At 37.1% G+C, this 11,452-nt stretch overlaps 1 long non-coding RNA gene across 1 annotated transcript; it reads right to left on the bottom strand.

Annotated features, from left to right (window-relative positions):
- Positions 1-8,721: 8,721 nt before the first annotated feature.
- Positions 8,722-11,063, bottom strand: LOC131902105 (uncharacterized). Its single transcript, XR_009377007.1, has 2 exons — positions 10,871-11,063; positions 8,722-9,464 (listed from the first exon to the last, which is right to left on the bottom strand). It is a non-coding gene; the product is annotated as an uncharacterized LOC131902105 (long non-coding RNA).
- Positions 11,064-11,452: the final 389 nt, after the last annotated feature.

Genomic DNA, 11,452 nt, shown 5'->3' with positions numbered 1-11,452 from the left:
GTAGTTTCAGTTGAGGCAGGTCCAGTCCCCTCCTCCCTTTACCCAGGCTGAGCAAAGTGTCCCAGCATAGGCCCCAGGATCCAAAAAAGCCAGCTCATGCACTAAGGAAAGTTTCTGGGACACTGCCTGGGAGCCTCCTAGATTGTTCAAGCTAATCAACTGCCTCACTTATCCAGAGGGCCTGATCCAGTTGAGGTCTCCTCAGCTATTGGTTCATAGTTCATGTGTTTCCACTAGTTTGGCTATTTGTCCCTGTGCTTTTTCCAATCATGGTCTCAATATCTCTCGCTCATACAATCCCACTTCTCTCTCATCGATTGGACTCCCAGGAGCTCCACCTGGGGCCTGGCCATGGATCTCTGCATCTGCTTCCTTCAGTCATTGGAGGAGAGTTCTAGCATGACAGTTAGGGTGTTTAGCCATCCAATCACCAAAGCAGGTCAGTTCAGGCTCTCTCTCGACCATTGCCAGTAGTCTTTTGTGGAGGTAACTGTGGATTTCTGGGGATCTCTCTACCACTTTGCTTCTTCCTATTCCCATGGGGTCATAATTTATCATATTCTCTTTTTCCTTGTTCTCCCTCTCTCTTTCTGATCCTGCTGGGACCTCCCATTCCCCTAAACTCTCTTTCCCCCAACACTTGCCCTTCATTACCTGCACTCAAGTCCAGTTTGCTCATGTAGACCTCATCCATTTCTCTGTTGTTGGACAATCCCTGTGTCTTTCTTAGGGTCCTGTTTTCTAGGTAGCCTCCCTGGAGTTGTTAGTAGCAGTCTTGTCATCCTTTGTTTTACATCTATTATCTTTCTATAAGTGAGTACATACCATGTTTGTCTTTCTGAGTCTGGGTTCCCTCACTCAGGATGATTTCTTCTGGATCTATCCATTTGCCTGCAAACCTCATGATGTCATTGTTTTTCTCTGCTGCATAGTACTCCACTATGTATATGTACCACATTTTATTTATCCATTCTTCATTTGAAGGGCATCTACTTTGTGTCCAGGTTCTGGCTATTACAAATAATACTGCTACGAACATAGCTGAGCATGTGCCCTTGTGGTATGATTGAGCATTCCTTGGGTATATGCCCAAGAGTGGTATAGCTGTATCTTGGGGGAGATTGATTCCCAATTTTCTAAGAAAGTGACATATTCATTTCCAAAATGGAAAAGTACAAGCTTGCATTCCCACCAACAATGTAGGAGTGTTCCCCTAGCTCCACATCCTCTCCAGCATAAGCTGTCTTCAGTGTTTTTGATCTTAGCCATTCTGATGGGTGTAAGGTGGTATCTCACAGTCCTTTTGATTTGCACTTCCCTGATGATTAGGGAGGTTGAGCAATTCCTTAAATGTCTTTCAACCATTTGAGCTTCCTCTGTTGAGAATTCTCTGTTTAGCTCTATAGCCCATTTCTTAATTGAACTGTTGAGCATTTTGATGTCTAATTTCTTGAGTTCTTTATATATTCTGGATATCAGCCCTCTGTCAGATGTGGGGTTGGTGAAGATCCTTTTCCATTCTGTAAGCTGACGCTTTGTCTTGTTTACTGTGTCCTTTGCTCTATGAAAGCTTCTCCTGTTTGAGGTCCCATTGATTGATTGCTTCTCTCAGTGACTATGAAACTGGTGTTATATTTAGGAAGTGATCTCCTATGCCAATGTGTTCAAGACTACTTCCTACTTTCTCTTGTATCAGTTTCAGAGTAACTGGATTTATGTTGAGCTACAAATATACATACATACATATATATATATATATATATATATATATATATATATATATATATATTGATATAAAATTTATACTTTAAGGAAAGTTTAAATAATCAAAATAGAATTAAAGTATTATGAGAGCAGTGGCAATAGAATCATCCCTTAATTTTAGTTTTCTTCTGTCCCATATCAGTAGACTCTTCTGACATGATACAGAAATTATGCATTTTCTTTTTAACATGTTTGGCTTTAAAGGAGAGACTCATTCTCCAACTCCAAAGCCAGCTTTAATTTTTAAATGAACTGGGACTACATAAACATCATTTGTGATAATTGTTTGTAGAGAAGAGCAGAAACAAACATTTAGGAAAACATGAAATTTATGTGTGATGTAATACCATTAGGCCAAGTTATTTTAAATTGGATGTTCATGCTGGTTGAGGAACTATCACCTCTTCTAATTAAGAAGTCTGTCTTGTTCAAATCAAATATTTATCATTTTTTTGTGGAGCTGAGGATTGAACCCAGGGCCTACCTCATGCTAGGCAAGCACTCTACCCCTGAGCTAGATCCCCAACCCCATAATTTTTTTTTGGTTTTGTTCGAAACAGGGTTTCTCTGTGTAGCTTTGTGCCTTTACTGGATCTCGCTCTGTAGACCAGGCTGGCCTCGAACTCACAAAGAGCCACCTGGCTCTTCCTCCCAAGTGCTGGGATTAAAGGCATGGGCTACCAACATCCTGCCCTTTATCAATTTTGAAGGTATTTATAGCTTATCTTCTCTTGTAGAAACAAAAGCAAAACCTCATCCCCAATATAACATATATCCTGGTTTCCATTCTGAGGTTAGTACGTCCTTAAAATATACAGGTTGATTTAACTCTGTAGGTTTTTTTTTCTATTATCCAATGTCTCTCCACAGCTATTGTTCATTTCTTATTAGCATTGAAAAAATACAAAATTAATAAAGTGTTATGTAATCTATTTCAGGGGGGTTTTGCTGCTCTTTTTGTTTATTTAGCATACCTTTTAGAGTACAATTTGTTATTTCTGTGACTTCTCCTGTAGGATTGTATGGTATACCTGTAATATGTTTTATACTGTAATAAGCAAAAAACTGTTTCATTTTATCACAGACATATGCTAGATCATTGTCAGGTTTAACATACAGGTATACACATGATGGCCAAAACTTCTAGCAATTTCTTGGTTACAGAATCAGCCTTTTTGAAACTCAGAGCAGTTGCCCATGGAAATCCTGAGTAGGTATCAATTGTGTGGTGCACATGTTTCAATTTTCCAAATTCTACAAAATGAAACACATCTATCTGACAGATTTCATTCTTCTGAGTGTCCTTCGGGTTACATCCTGCAGGTAGTGGAGTCTGATTGTAAAATGAACAAGTAGGACATTTCCATATAATTTCCTTAACTTGTTTCCAGGTTATGGAAAAATCCTTTTTTAAAACCTCACTATTGACATGATTTTTTTATGAAATTCTGAGACCTCCCACACATTTTCTATCAATGGTTGATCAATCTCCTCATTTTCTTGTGCTAAAGGGCCTGACAGACTCATATGGTATTAGATGTGAGTTTTATATAAGGGATTTCATAGAGCTAAGATGTAGTAGCTTGCTATCTACCACTCTAATCTTTCAGCTTTTACCCCAATATCTGGCTCTAGGTTTTTTGTTAATAAGACCTTTTAAGATCTGTGTTGCAGGGAAGTGGCTTTACTGCTCCTTGAACCCAAAGAACCTAAGATAAAGAAGTCTGTAACAATGTAGTATGCTTTGCTGATGCTCCCTTGTCTATTGCTCAGCTGTATATAAGCAATAGGTAGAGTAAACTGGATACAACAGTATTCAGTGATAGTCCTCCCAAATCTATCCTATGTCTCTGTCTTTCTTGTATGTCTCTGTTTTTCCTATCTGTCTTTTCTTAATCCACACTCCCCTATTCAGGTATTGTTTGACAGGTCCTGACAAGGGTCTGAGAAATATAAAGGTCTGATGACATAAAGGCTTGCATTATATGGGTCTAAAAGTTCCACATAAGGTTATAAATTTTAATATCTGTTCCTAGTTTATATCTATCTCCACAGGTTTGCACTTTGCTGACAGACACATCCAAGCATCAATTGTTAATGATATCTGCTCCATGTGACTATGAGCCCTGAACTTCATGACAGCTGATATAAACTAATCCAACTGATGCAAATGCTGTTTCTTCAGCTGGTCAATGAACCAGAGGTTTCTAAATTGCCTCCTTACCTTTGACTAACATTTTAGTCTTCCGAGGCCCTAATAATAATGTGCCAATGTCAGCAGGAAGTAATTACAGAAGCCAAAACACTGTTTTCCAAGTGTGCCTCTGCCAAGGTGGATGCAACATTGGAAAAGGCCATGGGAAAGGAGAAAGGATCACACAGAAGAGTGCAAACAAAAGGGAAGAGGAAAATAAAGGGAACAGGCTAAAGTGGCTGACCAACAACTACAGATCTGCCAGTGGAAAGTGGAGACACTGAAAAACAGAGTCCAGTCTCTCAAGTAAAAGAGAAAAGCCATGTCTGACTAACCATCCATCATGTCTGTCATTAACCCTGCCTCGCTTCTTGTACAATCCAGAGGAATATTTTAACCAACTATTTGAAAATGTGAGTTTTTTAGTAGCTCTATAAACATTTTTAAATGGTGGGTAAAAATCCTATTTCATTCTATATTTTAAGTGTAAATGATTTTTTAAGAGGTTAAATCACTTGAGAGTTTTTGTTTTTTTAATACAACCAGAAAATATCAGGATCCTGAATGAGGAGAGGGTGTAAGTGTCTCAGGGGTCACCATAACATTCAGTACAGGGGGATAGATTTATATCCTACAACACAAAGCATTCTAAATGGTAATTTGAAGTCTCTTGGTCATCCATTTTTATCCAGAATATTCTTAGTTATATCTGGTCTCATATTTCTAGTAGAAATGTTTCCTAAAAAACAACTCCTTGGGCCTTGCCTTGTCAGAACTGTCTCTGGTTATGCAGTCCATTTTCCTAACATTTGTGATAATGTGTGTAAAAAATGGAAATTTTGAAGATGAACTGTATGTGGCATAAAACTGTGAGTCAATGGAATTGATTATTGCAAGCATTTGCTTGTTATGTGAGGTCTTAGCGAAAACTTGCCAAGTTTAGGATGGACCATCACTGGAATAAGTTCAAAGAGAAACAACACATGGGTCTTTTGGATACATAAACACAATGTATGACTCTTAGAGGTTGGGTACATGTTTCAAAAATCAAAATGACTGTATACTCTGCTCCTCAACCAATAATTTCTCATTTGGGGAAGAGTAAAAACAAATTCTTGGAGCACTAACTCTAAAGTAGTTTTGGGTTCTATCAATCTATATTTCTTCTGGGTAACCTGGACTGAGGTAAGGATGAACTTAAATCAGCCATCCATACCTTACTACTATTAATGACATGTTCATAGGCTTGAATATAAGTCTCAGCACTGAGAACACTACCTTTTTATATACAGGACCTGACTCTCATTCCCTGCACTCACAAGACAGCTCACAACTGACAGTGCCTCCAGTCACAGGGGATCAGACATCTCTGGTCACCATTGTTACCTAGCATGAACATGGTATAACGATTTGCAAAACTTATGCACTTAAATTAAATTCTGCCGGGCGGTGGTGGTGCACGCCTTTAATCCCAGCACTCGGGAGGCAGAGCCAGGCAGATCTCTGTGAGTTCGAGGCCAGCATGGGCTACCAAGTGAGTTCCAGGAAAGGCACAAAGCTACACAGAGAAACCCTGTCTCGAAAAAACAAAACAAAACAAAAATTTAAATTCCATTCTTTTCTAAGATAACAGACACATGAATAAAGCCGTTTTTACTATATGGAATCACATACATATCTGTCTTTTTACCATTTGTATATCTGGTTCCCTAACAGGCAAGGTGAATGCACTCAAGGACATGGAAATACAGGTAGATGTGACAAATCTGATGTAGGTGCTGGGAATCAAACTTGGGTAACCAAGAGGACCAGTACTACTGAGCCAACTCTTCAGGTCCCAAATATGTCAATATAATTTTGATGATGAAGATGTCCTACTGCTCTTTCTGTCTGCTGTGACTTGAAGGTGAAGGAAGTCCCCTCTAGATGGTTGTCAAAGGATTCAATGAATTTCTATATCTCTGTGAATGGACTCTCCATATTGTTTTTTATTTTCATTGTTAACACATCTGTTGTGATGTAAGTGAAGATAACAAAAGCTTTTGTTAAACCAGTCACAGTCCAGCCAGATTATATTGTAAAAAATTCCATAATTTGAGATATGCTTTTTCGTTGGGAATTTTTTTGAGACAGGATGTATCCAAATAGGCTGCGTGGAATTCACTATGGGGACCAAAGTGGTCTCATACTCTCAGAGATTGGCCCAGCATATTCTGCCAAGGGATGGAATTACATTCGTGCACCTCTAAGTTCAGAAATATGGGTTTCTAAGTGACCTACAATGGAATCAGAAAATGAAAGGATAATACAATATTTAAAAAGAATCCATGTTTTAAAGAACAGAATTATTTCTTGAAATTCTATAATTTAACTGGGGAAATCATTTTATATATTCTCAATAATTGGGTTATTTTCTTTGCTGGAATTTTCATCCACTTGAAAAGATTGAACTGCATTTGTGTGTCTACACCAGTGCCAGGAAGTGTATATAGCACTGAGAGGACAACTTACATTTGTCTTTTATCTACTTCCTCTATGTGAGATCTAGTGGTGAACCTTATGGAGTCAGTTAGTTGCAAATGACCTCAATGGCACTTACACAGGTCTAAAAATAATTTATACATGTGCTGATGTAGGAGTGTGCATATGTCAATGCCCAAGTGTAGAAATAAAAAAAATTGTAGGAGTAGTATGGATCACCCAGAGATGGAACTCAGGTCCTCAGGCTTAACAGAAACAATTTTAGAGAATGAGGCAATTCTTTGGCATTCAATTGTGGTTCTGAGACAATGTTATAAACAAATGCTTAGCCCTCATAATCAATTTTGAAAAATATGTGGTTGCATAAATATTTTAATATGCAAAGAAAATTTATTATTCAATTTGTCCTTTGTTCTTGTATCCTACTATGAAATTATCTTTACAATCTGAAAATAAGACATTAATTTAATGTTGTAGTATTTTTAAAAATCTTATTTGAGCACCTGTGAGATGGCTCATTGGTAGTCTTTGTGTGCAAAGCTGGTAACCAGACGATGACCACCCTATTAAGAGAACCACAAAGCTATCTTCTTGTCTTCACATAACTGCCATGAGCCTACAACCCATAATCATATCACATACCTCATAAATTTTTCTTACAGGAGAAATCTTAGTGATATTACATTACCTGGCATCTCTGGATAATTCTCTTAGAAGGAAGTACTTGAAGATGAAATCCAAATGGTAAACTCATGTGGATGGGACAAGAACGCAACATCAAATTATATAAATATACATATATAACATAGAAAGCTATGGTATGAGGTGCATGGTGGATTGCTGATTATCCTACTCTATTACAACTTTATCAGATAAATGAAACTACTGCTTTGAATATACACATTAGGTATTTCATGTTTCTTATATTCTCTTCCATTAAGCATTATAATGTTAAAATTTTTAAATTTGGTTGAAAAAAGTATACATGATGGGAGTACATCATCTACCTTTAGACTTGTGCTCAGGAGGTGGCTACATGAGGATCATGAGTTCAAATGTATCCCTGATTATGACTAACATCCAATCCAAATAGAATTATAAGCACATGTCTCAAGGGAATTTGTGAAAATATGAAAAACAAAGGCAGCAACAAAAACCCACCACCATTTTAAAGAATAACCTTACTTAAAAAGTATGATCACACACTGCCTAATATTTAAGTAAACAGTGGACCACTTAGATTATGGGTATACCATTCTATACATTACAGCAGAAAAATACCTATCACTAAGAAAGTACAATAGAAAATGAACAAAAGGCATAGGAGAAATACAAAGGCAACAAAATAAACATCACTAAATGTATTTGTCACACATATAGCACACTTTAGTATCTACCTCAAAAGTTTCAAGATAGAAATCACAATGCAGTGATCTCCACCATTAACCCTGAGTGAACATGGTAAGTAATTTACTTCCTTCAAGTGTGTGATGAAAAACAAATGAAACAGGATTTCTTTTTCTTGAAGCCGAAGACAACTGTGAGGTCTAAATTCTTTATCAAATTGTTTACATGAATAGTGTTTTTCTCTTGTATGAGTTTGTCCTTATTTCCACACTTCAAAATGATATAAATAGAATTTTAAAAAATTACATCACTAGAGATATGACTGGGCAGTTACGAAATGTTCATTCCCAGGATTAAGGTCTAATTTTTGACAACTTCCTGTCATTCATCTCCAAGATCCAATGGTCTAACATGTTCAGGAACCAGATTGCATGATCACATACCCACACAAACACAGAGACATCACATAATTACAGGTACAACAACTGTTTAAAGAAACAATTATACGTGAAGGTGTTTCCTCTTTTAAGCATTAATTACTGTAACAGGTGTTGAGGCATCTAACTGCTTTCAGAATTTTTCCTCATCATGTATTGGTTCAAGTAACAGAAAGCTAGCATGTAGATGTGAAGACAGGGAAATCCATCCTTCTAAGTTGGTGGTATCATTTGAGAACTTTTAGGAAATGCTGCCCTGTTGGAGTATATACATGACAGGGGGTAGGCTTTAAAAAATTACGTCCACACACCATTTCCAGGTTCCATTCTTTGCTTCAGGCTGCAGTTTAAATATGTGAGTTCATAGTCTCCTGCTTTAGCTGCCATGTCTCACACTTATTGCAATGCCACTTTCATGTTGATACTGTTTCCCTCTGGATCCAATGACCAAATTATACTCATTTATAAGTTGATCTGGACATTATATCACAACAGAAATGGAAATAATACAAATACATAATTTTTTATTCCTGAATTAGATATTTCATGCAATTTAAGAGAAGTACAAAATCTAGTATGGTTACATTACTATTTAAATCAGTAGTGCAACTTCCAAAATTACAGAGAAAACTTGTCACGACAAATAAAAAATAAATAAATAAATGAAAATAGTGCAAACTTTTATAATTCTGGAGGAAAAGATACCCAACTGTCAGAAGTCAGCTTTTACCTAGAGCTATGAAGGGAAGATATCCTGGATGCCTACTGCTGTGAGGGAAAAGGTAACCTGAATATTGAGAAGTCAGGCTACACCTGATGCTGTGCTTCAGTGAGAAACAGTCTTCCTGCCAAAGGTATTAATCCTGCTCCTCTCCAAAAGAGAGCCCTTACAGTTGGACTCTGCTCCACACTGCTAAGAGAGTTTCCTAAGAGAGACGTCCATTGCTGCTGTCCCTCACTTCCCTGAGGGGGTTTCTCAGCAGAGCTGTCAATTCATTTTCTCTTCTGCTCTATTAGAGTTTCTAACAAAGATGTCCATTTCTTCTCAGCGAGAGCTCAAATTCTTACTTGTATGCTTCACTCAAGAAAGCGGTGAAATGCTGCAGAAATGTAGCAGTCTCTGGAGAAAAGTTGTTACTTCTGCTCTGATCTTTTAAGGGAGTTTATCAACAAAAGGGTTTGCTGCTTCTCTAATCCAATCCTATAGTCAGATTCTCATCTACTCCAGTGAAAGTCTTCACCTAAAATGCATTCAAGATATTTATTTGGTAGGAAGGAATCTAGGAGAGTTGCAGAATCTCCCAGGGAGAAAAAAGCCAGTTGCCAAATGAAAAGGCACAGGCCTTGAAAAAGCTCAAGTATTGGGTGGATTTCATGCTCAAGAACTGGTTGATTTCAGTCTCAGGGAATCTTTGAATTTGTGTTTAGTTGGTCAAATTTAGAGTATGTTTCTTTGGCTCTGGTTTCAGGTCCAAAGTGTGTTTGTTTTACTGCCCCCTTGTAAAATTTTGATTCTGATTTCAGGATCAGGGTGTTTCTATAATTGGTTCTGGATTCAGGAACAAAGTGTGTTTCTTTGACTCTGGTTTCACTGTCAGGATGTTTTTCACTTTGATTTCAGAGACAAAGGGTGTGTCTTTGACTGGCCCTATGTTCAGGGTCAGTGTTTGTTTATATGGCTGCCTCATTTACCCTATACAAAAGGTTTAATAAATTCATAAATGTTTTTTTCCATGAATGTGTTGCTGTAAACAATATAAAAGCAGACACCATAATGCTTCACCATTTTTTGACACTGACAAATACTTTTCTTTTGAAGACATACTCTTCTGTAACAGATTATATGTGTGTTGCCTAAAGATCTTACCAAACATTTTATAAGTAGATGGCCACCATAACTTTTTCATATAGTTGCATATTGAAGTTTCATACTGAAGATAATTGAGTTGTGCAGAGGCTCTGCCACACTGATTACATTCATATGGTTTCTCTCCAATAGGTGTTCTTTTATGTATTTGAAGATTGTTATGACATGCAAAGGCTTTACTACACTAATTCCATCAATAGGGTTTGTCTCTAGTATGTGTTCTTTTATGCCTTTGAAGAGTACTACTATGTGCAAAGGCTTTACCACACTGATTACATTCATAGGTTTTCTCTCCAGTATGTTTTCTTTTATGGTTTTGAAGAGTACTATGACATAGAAAGGCTTTACCACACTGATTGCAAACATATGGTTTCTCTCTGGTATGTGTAATTTTATGTCTATTAAGATTGTTATGACTTGCACAGGCTTTATCACACTGAATACATTCATAGGGTTTCTCTCAAGTATGTGTTCTTTTATGCCTTTGAAGATGACTTAATTGAGCAAAGGTTTTAGCACATTGATTATATTCATAGGGTTTCTCTCCAGTATGTGTTCTTTTACGCATTCAAAGACTATTTTGACATGAAAAGGCTTTACCACATTCTTTACACTCACAGGGTTTTTCTCCAGAATGTGTTCTTGTATGCCTTTGAAGACTAATGAATTATGTGAAGGCCTTACCACACAGATTACATTCATAGGGTTTGTCTCCAGTATGTTTTCTTTTATGCATTTGAACACTAAGTTGACATGATAAGGCTTTACCACACTGATTACCTTTGCAGGGTTTCTCTCCAGTATGCTTTGTTTTATGTTCTTGAAGATGGCTTTGAAATTCAAAGGCTTTACCACATTGATTATATTCGTAGGGTTTCTCACCAGTATGTGTTTTTTCATTCATTTGAAGAGTACTGGGATATGCAAGATCTTTAACACATTGAGTGTATATAATATGTTTGTTTCCAGTTTGATTTTGCTCATGACTGCAAAAATAATGAGACATGTAAAAGCATTATCACTCTTAATACACTGTTTAATATTTATATCTGTATGAATTAATTTTACAATTTGGTTTAATTGTAAAGAAGAACCAGATCTTAAGGTTATATCATTGTTTACATTCATGTTATTCCTCTTTATTAAGAGTTGGTTTGGGGTGGGGTGGGGGGGTGGGGGTGGGGGTGGGGGTGGGGGTGGGGGTAGGGGGGGTGGGAAAAAAAGAGTTGGTTTGCATCTGTGAAGATATTTGTATTGGTAACATCCTTTATTACATGGTTCACATGTACAGAATATTTTTATATATGAGATTATTCATGTATTTGAAGAGAACTGGAAAATGTCAGAGCTTTAATGTTTGCA

The sequence above is a fragment of the Peromyscus eremicus genome, unplaced genomic scaffold, assembly GCF_949786415.1.
Source record: "Peromyscus eremicus unplaced genomic scaffold, PerEre_H2_v1 PerEre#2#unplaced_2310, whole genome shotgun sequence".
NCBI lineage: Eukaryota > Metazoa > Chordata > Mammalia > Rodentia > Cricetidae > Peromyscus > Peromyscus eremicus.
This window is presented reverse-complemented; position numbering and strand designations above follow the sequence as displayed.